Source organism: Cygnus olor, chromosome 4, assembly GCF_009769625.2.
Source record: "Cygnus olor isolate bCygOlo1 chromosome 4, bCygOlo1.pri.v2, whole genome shotgun sequence".
Classification (NCBI taxonomy): Eukaryota; Metazoa; Chordata; class Aves; order Anseriformes; family Anatidae; genus Cygnus; species Cygnus olor.
Genome location: NC_049172.1, coordinates 48,120,023 through 48,134,411, shown reverse-complemented (window position 1 = coordinate 48,134,411; position 14,389 = coordinate 48,120,023). Strand labels below are relative to the sequence as shown.

Here is a 14,389-nt window from a genome sequence, read left to right as displayed (position 1 = left end):
ATGTTATGTAATTTGGGGCAGATTATGGGGTGCATGTACATTGTTTAACTGTAGAAATCTGGATTTCAGTTTAGAATTTGGGGTTTGGAAACAGTACACTACAAAACCCGAATGACTCTAGAGATGACTGCCCTCATATTATAGCAACAGCTGTTTATTATTTCAGATTTTACTGCAGCTATGGGCAGAAAAGGCAAGTAAAGTCAAGGCTTTGGATTAGGAATTCTGAAAGCAAGGACTGGATGACCACTTATTTGTTTATGAGTGTGTATTTTAAGTCTTGCAGGACTGGGAAAAAGACTCTTCCAGTTACTGAGCTGTAACGAGAGTTGTTGCAGTTTGGAGCTATCTTGTTATTTTAAAGGTATAATGATAGAAAATTTTCAAGGATATTTCAAGAGCACCATTTCTAGCTGGATCTTGCTCAAATTGCAGCAATCAGTTGAGGTTTTTTTATCTGTAAAGCTTAATGCCTTCTGGTCAGCTTTCTGGTTAGCACGTTCTGAAGAGCAGGAACCACGAAGTTCTTGCTTTTTAAAAGGCTGAGATGAGGGCTTGTAAAAGTAACACAAAATTGTTATTGCTTTTTGCTGGGTACATGTTAGACATCTTGATGAAAGTGCAGCAAGCTTGCTGGTGGGGTTTGCTGTTACTAAAAGATAGCATTTGCTCTAGTAGAGCTTTCAAAGCTACAGTGCTAAACACAGGGCTCCCTGTTTTCTGTTTTTCTGGGGGTATTTCAGCACTTTTCTCTTTTTTATTAAATACTTGGGTCACACTTGGAATCAGAAATAGGTTTCATGGTAAGCGGAGCTGAAGAACTTTGTTGCTAAATGTTGCAGAATCTATGCCATTAAGCTGAAGTAGTAGCTGCAGAGGCAGATGGTTTCTGGTATTTTCTTTTCTCGGTTGTCGCTGGGATGTTGTTAGTGCAGAATTTCAGTTTAGAGATTTCTTCTGGTTTCAGGCTATACAGGCTGAAGTGTCTTGGTTGCTGCAGCCTGTAAAGCCAAAGGATAACACTTAACAAAGTGGTCTTTATTATAATTAATTTGGTGCAATCTCTTGGACCATCTTTAAGGTCGCAGGGCTGCAGGTATGCATAGAGATTGGTGTTAGGTTTTTCCTCTTTCTGGATCGAGATGGAGCTGAATGTTTCAGGTGGGCTGTGTGCAGACTGGCCAGGTTGTAAGCCTAGGATCAGTTTAAAGGATAGGGTTATGTTTTATTTCAGCAGGAACTGAGGAACCTTGCTTAGGCACAGAAAGGCTTCCACTAGAAAAAATATGTAGATCTTGTGGGCTCTGTGTTTATATATGAGTAGTGAAAGGTTTGTGTTGATAGAATTGACTGTGCTGTAATTAAAACTGAATTAGGTAAGGGTTAGTGTTTAACTTGAAATTTAAGGTTTGGGTCCACATGCTGATTTGGACCAGAATTAGGATGAGTGGCATTAACCACATCGTTGCTTTGTAAATCAGAAAATCAGGGACAACAAAATTAGGAAATAATAGAGCCTTTCAACATTTGAGACCAAAGAGAGACATTGCTTCTCATTTGACATAACACATGACAAACGTGTCTGTCATAGACTAGACTCCAGCTAATGTATGATAACACCCTGGCACAGAGGGATCAGTTCCCTTCTTCCTTTGGATTGTTGTGCTGCATGGACTATGTATGGTATACCTTAGCTGCCAGGTTGATGTTTACACTCTTCCCAAACTGTACAAACTGTAGGATTTGTACAGATGTGCTTCCTCCTTTTTATTTATTTTTTTCCCTCCTTATTCTGTGAAGGATAAGGATGAGAATTTGTTTCTTGTCTGCTGGATTCAGTCAGAGATTGCTTTTTAATGGAGAAGCTGAGTCAAGGATGGACAGCTGCATTTTGTTACATCCTGAGATTTTCTCCCTCACCCTGAGATTTCCTCCTGACGTGTAGCTGTTGTGGAGGAGGATGTTTGCATCTGAGCAAACAGGACGTAAACCTGGACATTGCGTGGGTGTTGCTGGCATTTTTCTCTGCTGTTTTGTCGTCTGTGGGCAATTTGCTCTGGAAAAAAAAATGTCAAAAGGTACTGCTGAAAAATAAAAAAGTTAAAAACAGCTATCAGAAAAAAAAAGCATCAAGCATTCTCAGAGGAAAATCAAACCTGTCTGAAACAAAGCAATTCTGTCCTCTATACAGAATTCTTCGCTATGATGTATTTTTTTGAGAGGCAAATTCCAGATCTGTTCGTGTTAAAGAGAATTGGGAAGAAGGGTTGGCTGCAAAGTAAAAAAATTCTCTGCTGCTGAACGGTGGATTTGGGCAATATTCTCAACATCCAAGTCCTCTTCCAAATGTGGTTCCAAATTATACTTTTCAGCACTAGCACCGAAACCCACAAGGTTTTTTTTGTCTTCCGTGGAAGACTTGCAAAAGTCAGGCAAAGCATTTGAGCTGTAACTTCCATCACACAGCACTTCTTCTTAATTGTGTGCTTATTAATTGTGAGCCGGGGTTACTGATGGGCTCCTAAATGTAATTAAACGCCCCAGAATGAGTCTGCATTTTTTTCCTATCTGCAATTCCTCCACAGGGAAAGCTCCTAGTAAAATTCTGCAGGGAATGAAGACAACAAATCTTTAAATTTTCCTGTCTGGAAAAGAGGATGAATTGTAAGGCTTCCTCTGCCATTAAATTGGATACTTCAGGATTTCCTATTATCACGATTAGCATCCACCTCAGGCAGTTTGCTTTAACAAGCCCTGGAAACCCTAAAAATGAGGTGGAAATAGCAATGCTTGATTATGTCCAAAAGTGGAAGTTAGCATATTCCCTGATTATCATTAGATTTACTTTTAAAGTTCACCAGCTTAAACAACACTGGGGAAAAATTGCAGGGGAGATCTTGTTAAGTTCAGTTACGTATTTGAAGAAAGCAAACCCCGGTTGTTTTATGCTTGGTATACAAGGAAAGGGAAATATATGTCCTCTCACTCATAGAATGTTTATTTTCACTGTCCCAGAAAAGGCATCAATTGAATGCTTTAATGTGAATTGACTGGGTGATATATTAACTGCACTGGCCTGCAGCCAGCCCTGTTCTTCCCCCTGTTACAGGTTACATTAGGCATTGGGTCAGTCTTGGTTGTAACCTGCGCAGTCTGGCAAGATGTGCTCAACTCCTGCCGCGGATGCGCTTCTCATCCCCACCTCAGACTGACAAATGAGCTGAGATCCTGTTGATCTGAGTAGTCCTGGACTTGCCCTTTATGCTTCTCATTTCTCGTGACCTTTGGTCAATGTGAAGGGGTCAGGGCAGAACTATTTGACCGTACCTCTGTCTGCCACCTGAGCCAGTAAGCATTGACGCAGCTGTGGCTTCTCTTTGTCTGCATCCAAAGGGCCAGATATCGTGGGCACATATTTAAGGGATGTTCTTCGGTGCATCAGCTGACACAGTAAAATGAAGTGAAACACGCTGAAAAATGCAGATACTGACTTCTCTTTGTGAGCCATTAAAGAAATTTCTGTAGATGAGACTAGTAAGGAAGTGGCAAATGTTGAAAGAAAGATAGCTGCTGCTGTGGCAGGGCAAAAGGTGCAAGCTAGTATTGGTAAGTATCTGATAAAGGTACATATCAGATAGTTTTGGTCAGAGCTAGGCTGAAACATGCATTTATATCTCAGTGATAAAATACTTCTTGCAATTCATGCTCCTAGTAATTATCAGTAAAGATGTGTTGCAGCACTATATTTTTCCCTTACAACTTTTCAATTTTAGTTGTACAAGTACAGAAAAGGAAAATATTTATACTCAAGTAGCTGTCAGGTTCCTCTTGACTATTGTGTTAGAAGTCAAATGTCTGCTCTACAGGAATGGGCATAGTAGATGGTGTGGCAATTACTGTGTCAGCTGAGGTACTAGAAAACAGCTGATGATCTGCTTTTCCAGAATTAACGCTTTTTCTCAGGGCATCTTTCAAGATGTCACTTTGAAGACATTGTGCAATTACTGTTATCAAACCATTTATCTGTTTCTTAATGTGTGTGTTGATGCCTGTAAGCACAAGAACCTAATGCTTCCTATATTTAAAATAAAAACTGGCAGAGAATGTTGTAATAGAAAAAAGATGCTAGGAATCCAAGTGACAAAGCAAAATAGTGGAGAGAAAAAGCCCAAATGATTTGAAAGTAGCTGTGCAGAATTTGGCTTTTTCTTCCTTCGGGTAAAGGAGCATTCTGGTGCTGTCCCCAAAACAGCAAGAGATGCGTATGGTGTACCTTGTTCTGCCTTGTTCTTACAGAAGGCAGAAAATGATTGGGATGAAAAAATAGACTGTGTTCTTGTTGCAGTCTTTATCTGATGTTGGACGAGTTGTGCTAATGTTGCAGGTGTTCAGTGATGACCCACTTTGCATTTGCTAGATGCCTGAGCAAATATTCTGTGGTCTGATTGACAGCTGTGGAGGACAGTCAGCTGAAAGCTAGTGGATATGCTCTGTCTAAACTGCTAAAAGAACAGTAACAAGTTCTCCAAAGAAAAAGAGCACAGACACTTCACTCTGGATGCTGAAACAAGTGTGTTTATCAAATACCTAATATATATATATATATATATATATATATATAATATCTCAAAGTTACCACTGTGCTTTGGCTCCTGAACTATAAAATATTTTTATGAACATGAAATGATTAATGATTATGGACCAGTTGGATGGTGTGGTGCTCATACTATCAGAAAGATGGCAAGAAAATGGACGCCTCAATATTCAAAGCAGATTTTGTAATGGTGGGCAGAAAAGCAGACCTGATGCCATGTACTGCAAAAATTACTATCAGGAAAAAAAAAAAGGATATTAAGGAGAAATATTCTGTGCACTGAACATGGCAAGAAAATAACCCAGATTTGTGGCAGTAAGTAGGATTATGGTACATATAAAGAGAGACCATACTGAAGTATTAGGGGTGGTCCACTCGTAACCTTCCCTGATTTTTCTGACTTTGTGTGATTCCAACAAAATCAGGAAAGAGTATTTTGTACACTGAGTGCCAGTTAGATATGAGCAAACCACCATTTGCAGATGAAACCTTTCCCCTGAATTGCGGGTTAATAAATGTGGTTAGATGCACCCTGTAACAGATTTTGCTACAAATAGGGATGTTGTTCTTTCTATTCCCAGATCTGCTTATAAATTACAGGTGTATTTCCTTTTCATGTGCTCTTTATCATCTTATTTTTGACTGATGATCTGTGGAGACTTCATATGCATGAGTCCATGTGTCAGGAAGGAGAAGGCTTTGCCATAGCCAGGTATGTGAACTTATTTTCCCTACTTTCTGAGCACATCCAGGAAGCGTTCCTCTCGCTGTGGGAGGATCACTCTTGGACAACTACTCCTTCTCTTCATTGACAAAATAAGCCAAAGCCCATCCCTGATGTCTAAATAAGCCAGAAACCATTTAACCAGAAAACCTACCGACCATTAATCCTGGGGAGATGAGAGCCTGATTTCAAACACCACAAATGGGATAGAATAGCAGGCTTGAGTGCAGGGCAGCACTCCTAAGGCACAAGTATTCCATACACTGAGGACTGCAACCCATGAGCTGTTTGGAGGGTAGGGAAATATTTCAGTTTTCCTTTGAAGGAAAGTTTATGACTTGAGCCTTGAAATCTTGAAAGTGGTGGTTGGATGAGTTCAAGGTAAACTTGGCCTAGAAACCTTGTCAGAAGTTGAACAGATGCTGCAGTAATCCCTATTTTGGAGGTCATTGCTACAGTGCAGGGAACTACACTGCTACGGTACATGGGAAACTCCTTGTACTGCCTTCCTTCATAGTGTTTTCTCAGACTTAAATACTCACCAGCCAATGCTGCCCAGAGTGAGATTTATATACTCAGTAATTTGCTGTTGAGAGTGTCATCATAGATTCTTTTGAGTAAAGCTAGCTCTCATTAACTTCTCTGAAAATCAAGCCCGTTAATGTGTTTTTTTTATTAAGCAGTTACCTTAAGGTCTAATGTAGAATGTCATTAGGAGAATTACAGTATCATGTTCATCAGTTTGAAAAATATATTGTGTAGAAATTTTCTTTCTTTTAATTGCTTGATGTTGAAATAGAAAATAAATACCATCTCTCAAAGATCTGAACCTTTGGGCTATTGTGCGCAAAGGAGCACAAAAGCATTAGCACACATTTGGAGCAAATGAAAATTTCATTATTCGAAGCATAGGCTTTCTGTGGGGCCTCTTACTGAGGAGATAAATATTTACATCATTTGTGAGGAAAGTAGCAAAAAAAAGAGTACAGAACATATATTTGATTGCAGGGTAAGGAAGTAGGCTTGTTAAAACTGTGCTGATTTATGTGCTTGCTTATTTTTTGCAAATGAGTTGGTCTGAACTGCCTGGGAAGACACTACAGAGGGTATCAGTCTTGCAGCTCAACCCTGGCTGTCATTACAGGAACACCTGCAGATGAGCTACTCAGCAGTGCCCAGGCTGAGTTGCAGAAACCACTTCCCAGGCAGTGGGAGGGTAATTATGTTTCCAGCTGAGGCAAAAACTCCAGCCGAGATCAGTGCACCTTCTGCATAGTCTTAGATATGAGAGACGTTGCATTGGCACTGCATGTCCACAGGCTTGAAAAGAGCCCCTGCTCCAAGGAGCTGGCAGCTAAAGGAAACAAAATAGGTTGGTGCGTGAATCACTGGCCAAGGCTGATGCAGGCAACATGAAGGGTAGGGAGTTGATGCGAGCCGTTGTAGCTTGCCTGCCCATCATACTCCATATTCCAGTGACCAGGGGATTGTCACCTATGAATGCATCCTGCATGCCATGACTGTTGCTGTAAACAGGGCTCAGGCAAGTCATGCTTTTCACAGCGGGGACAAGTTTTCAGCCTTCTTCAGACCACGTGGGTTTGCAACATTTTGCATAGATGAGGAAGGCCCCAAGCACAAAATCACTTCAATGTTCAAGGTATGACAGCTCTGGTTAAACTGCTCTCTCATGTTGGAAGAAGGTTCCAGGTTTTGGATGTGAAATCAGCAGACTGAGCTGACTTTGTGTGCAGAAGTGCAATGTATGGAGTCCCATCTCCTTTCCTGTGTGCATGTGTGGTACAAGGGTTCTCTGTGATACTGTTGGGCTGGTGCTGAACGGCCAAGATCATGAGAAGACACTTTTCAAAAAGCAGCTACAGAATGTGGCAGGGACCGCAGAGGTGATGAATAATACTGGGGTTATTTTCCACTGAAATATTCTTTCCGCTCTTGTGTTCCTTCTTTTTTTCCTGCCCTTTTGAGTAGGGTTTATCATTGGAGTTGAATGCCCTGTACATTTTGTTGATGTTCTGGCATGGATATCAGTGTGTATACATTAGTATCTAGCACTTGAGTTCTCCAACAGTAAAACTGAGATGGTTATTTCTACTTTTCCCAAGTACCATTCTAAAGAACTTTAAGAATTTGAATGCACCTTGCTGAAAAAAAAAAAAGAAAAAAAAACACAAGCTTTTTAATTGTAGAGTGGTGACTGAAGAAGCCTGTGGTTTCTGGATACCCAGAGGTTTTTGAGATCTTTGTGCCTGCTTCATGAAAGGTAGCTAAGGAAAGGCAGTGTCTTGTCAGTAGGGTTAATTTGACATCAGGAGCAAGGCACCTACACGGTTCAACATGTTTGGACTTAGTCATGGATGCATATGATGGATACACCTTTGCATTTGATTATGTATCTTGTGTGCACTTTCATGCATGAGAATTACTCTCTTTCTTGTAGTAATACTTGGTGCAGAATAATTTTCATGTTAATAAGGCTAATGTGATTATGTACATGTTATAGTGGAAATTTTGGCCAATGAGAAGCCTAGGCTTTTACGGACAATGGAAGAATAAAAGGTACGCTGGGGAGGATGGGAGGTATGTACAAAGGCAGGAATGGATGGAATAAGAGGGGTTCTGAACCCTCAAGGTTTGTGCACATGGGACAGGGTCTTTGGGCTGCCCATTATTTACATAGGCCACAAGTGCTTTGCAAATGTGTATGTGCATGTGTGTTTGCCTTTGGGAAGACAACAAAGCAGCTGTCTACAGACAGTCCCATGCCTGAGTGCATAATGACCCTTTCAGGCCCCTACTCTGTGCCTGGCAGTGGCTAGTTCCACTTGCAGGAGAGGAAAAGCTGTGAACTCAACTGTAGAGAATCACAGGCCACCTTTCTCACAATGGCATGATCTTCCTCCCACCCAGAACCCAGGGAAGGCTAACCACAGAAAGTCAGTGACTTGTGAGATAATACAATTAGAGCTGGCTTTTCACCTTTGCTGATGTAACTGTTGTGATGGGGGTTTGACTGCTTGTTTAAGAAAAGTTTCTGTGTGACAGTATTGCTCAGTGCTGTCAGTATTACAGTAGGTTGACTATTGGGTACCAAGAGTTCCACTGAAGGTGGCTGGCTGAGAGTAAGCAGTGAGTAAAAGCACTGAAGAGTTTCATAATGTTTTCCGTATGTCTTTTGGAAATGGAGAACCCAGAAGGGCTCACAGTTTCAGTGTTCAGGACCAATTCTCATCAGCTCTCATCACAAATAGTGTAGCTCTCTCGGGATGAAGAATGTGACTGTTAGCTACAAAACAATCTTTGTGAAAAATTATGTACCGTTTATTCAGTACTTTAGAAGGACTATTAACTGTTGAGGAGTTGTTGAATTCACATTAGTGTTGTAGTACAGAGTTCCGAGTAACAGCATCTGTTTGATTTTCTACTTTGCACTGCTAACATGCTCAGCATGTTTCTCATTAATGGTTTTTGTTTTCTTTTTCTAGCTGTACTTACATTCTTATTTGCCCACCATGCATGACAAGTTTATAAACCACCCACAGGGTGGTGAAGGAATTGACTCATTTTTTTCCTCTCTCTTCGTAGGGCTTTTTGTGAGCTTTTGGGCCTTGTTAGGTAATGTGTTTTTACCTTTGTGAGGAAATTGTCTTTGGTAACTTTTGCCACATACAGGTGAGCTGTGTCAGCTGATAAAATTATCATAGAGAGGAAAATATGCCACAGGTCCATAGTTTCTAGCCTGACTGCTGCAAGGAGTTCTGAACAATGGAAAAAATCACTGAGGGAAAATTGATGGCGGCAGGAAGAGGGGCGTTGAACTTCCCATGATGTTTTATAGCGCCAGCAATGCCAGGATGTGAAGAGTGAGCCTCGGGGTTGTGTCTGCATGGGGGTCAGCAAAGCAGCTCTGGCAGAGACAAAATAACAACTCTCATCTGAGACAATACAGACCTTGTTCCTTGCAGGAGTTCGTGCAGTGAAGTTCGTGCAGTGAATGAAGTGTGTATCAACTGTAAAGAGCCTAGTGGAAGGACGTGCTCATGTCGTGCTTCCTTTTTCTGGTGAGAGATGCAGCCTTCCTGCAGTCCCTCAGTGCTCCTGCTGAGCCTGGTACCACATTTCACAGGGCAGTCGCAGCATCTCCAGAAATTAACCACCTCTCTGCTTTCCTGGCAGCGTGTTGCTAATGCTGTGATGCTTCCCAGCACTGCAATGGGCACAGCACCAGTTCCTGCCTGCACAGCTGATTTCCTAAGGCTCAGCTTGCTGAAGAGCGCCCCGGTGCAAGGTGACTTGAGAAGTAGTTTTAGAGTTGGGTGACATCTCCTCTTACCTGAGAAGAACCTCATGCTTGGTCCATTTGTGTCTCTCTCTGTCCCTGTTGTTTTCCTTTTTTCCACATTGTTTGTTTAGCACCCCTGAGTGATGCATCTGCTGGCCAAACTCCAAAGCATTTTGAAGATCCATTGGAAATGATATCCAGCTTACCCATGTGTAAATATACCAGTGTGTGAGAGTGGGAAAGGGAAGACAGCATGGTTTTCTCCGAGTCTTAACCCTGAAAGAGCAGTATCTTTTTTTTCCTGTGTTGCTCACTTTAAAAAAAAAAAAGTGAAGATTTCTCATGTGCTGTGTCACATAATCCTGTCTGCCAAGAACTTTGCCTCATAACAGTAGCAACTGTAAATGCATAGGAAATAAGTGCTGCAGCTCTTGTCAGAGAAACCTCTCCTGATCTGTTAAAGAAAGATAGATCTGTGAGGCAGATAATTAAAAGCCTGTTCTGGTGTCCAAGGTAGGCAATGGGAAGGCTTAACTGCTTCTTAGAACCTTAACATCTACTGTTAAGTCTGTTAAGTAGAGCAGCAAAATGTATTGTATTTTGTGATTTTTGACTTGGAGCTAAAAGATTTTTTTTTTTAAACCAGTCTTCACAGATCATGTGAGGCTTCCAAAAGTCTACTACAAGGCAAAACTCCTTTTGCTAGCTCAGTTTTTTTGTGCTTTTGGGACAAAGAATAAAATGGAATGGGCCATATTGATATGCCTACTTCCGTGACTATAGGGACAGTCAAATACACAATTGATTTTAACTGTGTATTTCTAAGCAGTTTACGAATGGAAAGCTTACTGCATCCTGCTCTGCAATTATTATATTTTTCCAGATAGCTGCTGCGTCAGGAATGAGATGGACTCAATTTTAAGGCTTCAGGTTGATCTTAGCCACAAGGTATTCTGCTATTCAGAAGCCTGTGTGGAATCTAATTCATATCTGGCATGACTTCACTGATTCATGTAGATTTAAGGCAGGCATTAGTTGGCCTCCAAGCATTTTAAAGCAGATAGGAGGGCATCAGACTGAAGATACATTAGGCATTGTGATAAAGCACATTAATATGTATATATAGCTCCAGTGCTTTAATTTTCCTTCTCTGAAAAATGCTTCTGTCTTTTCCACTTTATTTCATCCTATCTCTGTTTCTATGGATGTCAACAGCACAGTGCAATATAGGCAGAAATATCGTATGCATACAATTTTGATGGAAGGAATTGTGATGTAGTTTACAAGCCAGTGGCACATAATACTTACTCAGTCACGAGTCCAGTGTTCTGCGTTCCTTCCCTGGTGCTTTTACCAGCAGAAAATACATAATCCACATACAAACTTTTGTAATTGCAGGAAAGAGGACAGCAGTATTCCCGTAACGTCTTTGAGCATCTTAGTACGCTGTGTCTGTTACCCTTAATGACACCATGAAGTCTGACTAGTCTAGCCTTTAAAAGTGCAAGTAACTGATGAAACTTTACTATCCTGTAAAGAAAGTCAACACTTCAAAGTCTGCTTTAGGAGACGTGGGGAGCCTGTTTAATCAGAGATACTATCTTAACACTTCTTGAGTAAGAACATATTCCATGCTTTGTTTTTCTCTGCCTTGTGAATCTGAAATATCCAGACTATTTCCAGAGCTGCTTTTCACCCTCTGATGACGTTAATCAAGGTGGTAGAAATATTCCCTTTTCCCTCTTTCAGAGTCTGAGTTTAAGAAGTCGCCTGGTTATTTATCAAATTCAAATCCAATGGACTGAGTGAGTATACTGTGTACACAGTCACTTAGCTCATTGCTCATGCATAGATTTAAAAAGTGAAGGCCATACTGTGTATTATGCCTAAATTACTTTCTCATTGCTAAAGATGAAGCTGATTTTTTACTAAAATGAAGCTGATCGTGCTACAGTTTTACACCATGCTCTCCTTTATGGTCAGGGTCCTGTCTACCACTCTGCTTACAAAACATTGTAGAAGAATATAACCTATTATTTCACAAGGAGGATTGGTGCATCTGTCTAACTTAATTAGATACATCCTGTACCCATTTACTCAGCTGAGATTTTCTGTTCACAACTCTGGATGTGGTTATTTTGAAGAGTAGCAAAAGAAGCCCTGATTATGCCCTTCTGGCCTGGAATGCTTTTCTTTGAGGATAAGGGACAGCATGACATTTAAGACCTCAGGAAACTTAAATGCTGTGTGTGCTCTGCTCACGCTGCTTAATACTTTCTTACTCAGAGACAAACTGAGTTGCTGTCACTGCAAATGCCATGCCACCTCACGTTTGGGGAGTTGTTTACTTCTTGCAGCTATTCACAGCCTGAAATACAAGCCTACATTTATCCCTTCTATACTGTTTGAAAATGTACTTTTAAATGCATCATATGTGTGAATATTCTTATTTTTCCAGACAGGACTGAGCGTTGTTGAAAATTTAGCCTCGTCAGATTAAAAGTTTGAATGAATAGTCACCAAAAAAAAAAAATCACTTAGTCAAACTTTGGTGCTTTCATGCACCACTTCACAGTCTTTGTTTTCTATGTGGGATTCTCATCTATTTGTAATGCAGAATTTTAACTTCTAAATTCAGTCCAACAAATCACAAAGGCTATTAAATGAATATTTATTCTTTACTTTCAATCATGATAGCTTAATCTCCAAGCTTCTATGAGTGATTTCTTAATTTCTCTTTGAGAAAACCAAATTACACAGACAGTTTGAAAAGGAGACCGTAATTCTGTTTTGAGAAGATAGTGTTGACAGATCAGCCTGCATGTGCAACCTAAGTATTGCAATATCCACATAGGCTACGAAAATGACTAGCCAAATATTATTAGATGAAGCAGTATTTATTCACTGAAAGAGGTTTTCTGACTTGCAAATAAATCACCAAATATCAGAGTTTTGCTTCAAGTCTTTCCACAGTCTTCTGATGATTGTTTGGATTATTTTGAAAGTATAAATAGCTGGCTTCTTTTCCTAACTGATGTTTTAAATTTTTGCAGAATGAGAAGTGGGAAAATGGGGAAAAACATGATTGTCGTTTGCAAATACTAATAAGATCAGCAGATTAGTAGCACAACCATGGGCCAAGATGATTTGAGAATATATTTTCCACTTTGTAACAACTTCTGAATTTTTGTAATCTGCTTTTGAATTGTATTGGAATTGACATGGTCTACCTTCTCAGAAATCAGCCAGGCAAAACACTTAGAAAAACAGCAAGTCCTTCCCTAGAGAGCATCATTCAAATCATCAATTTGTAACGAAATACCTGAATTTTAACAAAACATGCATAATGAATTAGGCAAAATAATTGCCCAGTTCTAGGAACAAAGAGTCTGTCAAAGAATATATCTGTGGAGTTGGAATTTATGTAGAGAATTAATCTCAGTACAAGCAAATGGTCTTTTTCATTTTTCCCCATTAATCTGCCAGTATCTTGCAGACAAAGAAACTTTTCCAAGTATGACTCTGCTTTTTAACCTGAGATGTTTCCTTTTCATATTGACTCACAAAATCCACTACTGTAAGTAAATGTAAGACATTAACTTCCTGCTTATACATGATGAGCATGTTAAAATCTTGATTTAGTTCACAGAAAAAACGTTTTGCCCAAATTTTCCTGCATTTCAGTTTTTGTTCAAGACAGCAATTTCAGAGAATAAATTTTTTTTTTTATGGCTAGAGAAACACTTTTGACCATGCAGTCTGTCTTTGTCTGTATAGCCTGCATAACTTTATCTCAAGGCTGTATAACTTAATCATAATTTAATCATTCATTTATCAGCCCCAGTGGTGTCTGATTGAGCTAAATTGGAGCATGGCTTGAAAAGCTGTGGAGGAACAGCCTCTCTAGAGAGGCTGAAGTAAAGCAGAGCAAACTCCCAAGACTGTGAGTTGCCAGGGAGCTGGAGGCAATCAGGCAGTGGGTAAAATTGACCAGGGACTCGGCTCCCAGTTTGAGGCATTGGCTGGGCAGGTAGGTCTTTTGTCAGTTTCTTGTAAAAATCCATCATTTGGACTGAAGTATTTGCATGTCAGTGTTAAATTCAGCAACCAAAACCTGTTACGGCATGTGTCCAGCAGTCATTATTCCCATAACAAAAATCAAAAACAAGTGTTTTGGATGGAATAACTTTAAAATGTAAAATCAATTTTTTTTAATTTTTTTTTCTCCTTTTGGATAATGAAATTCCCTCTCTGCTCTCTGGAAGTGTGCTATGTTCTTGCTGCACCTGGCCATCAATCTGCTCAGCTGCAGTTCTTTAAACTACTGTGTGATGGTAAGTCGTGTTGGGTGTGAGATGGGTTGCAGAGCCAGCTCTACCACTTCCTCACTGCTGAAAAAGGCATAAAACATATTAAAGACACAATTTTATTACTATTTTTGTCCTCTTCTTGACCATGGAGTTATCTGAGTAGATGTCTGGGCAGTGCCAGCTAGGGGTGTGTAGAGGTGCCTCTTACTGCATAGACCACAAACTATTTTCTTTCTTGCCAGTGCAAATAGTCCTCAGATTTCCAAGAAGCATCAGAGCCATAAAGTAATAAATATGGCACCAAAATCCTAGCTTAACTCCCTCTCCCCTGCTGCCTTTGAATGTACAGGCATTTCCTTATGTCGTTTCACCTGCTGCATCAATTTCCACAGCTCCTAGCTTGTGGTTTGCCTTACACTTGTCTTTCCTCTTCTTCTATTTGTTTAATGCACATTGTAGCA

The 14,389-nt window shown here is 40.2% G+C and overlaps 1 long non-coding RNA gene across 3 annotated transcripts; it reads left to right on the top strand.

Moving 5' to 3' along the window:
• Window positions 1-4,705: 4,705 nt before the first annotated feature.
• Window positions 4,706-13,260, top strand: LOC121070034. Of its 3 annotated transcripts, XR_005819847.1 has the most exons (4): window positions 4,706-5,306; window positions 7,840-9,397; window positions 9,513-9,624; window positions 9,750-9,880. It is a non-coding gene; the product is annotated as an uncharacterized LOC121070034 (long non-coding RNA). The 3 variants fall into 3 exon arrangements; XR_005819846.1 differs by lacking the exons at window positions 4,706-5,306; window positions 9,750-9,880 and adding an exon at window positions 11,368-13,260 and having other exon boundaries at window positions 7,519-9,397; XR_005819845.1 differs by lacking the exon at window positions 4,706-5,306 and having other exon boundaries at window positions 7,519-9,397.
• Window positions 13,261-14,389: the final 1,129 nt, after the last annotated feature.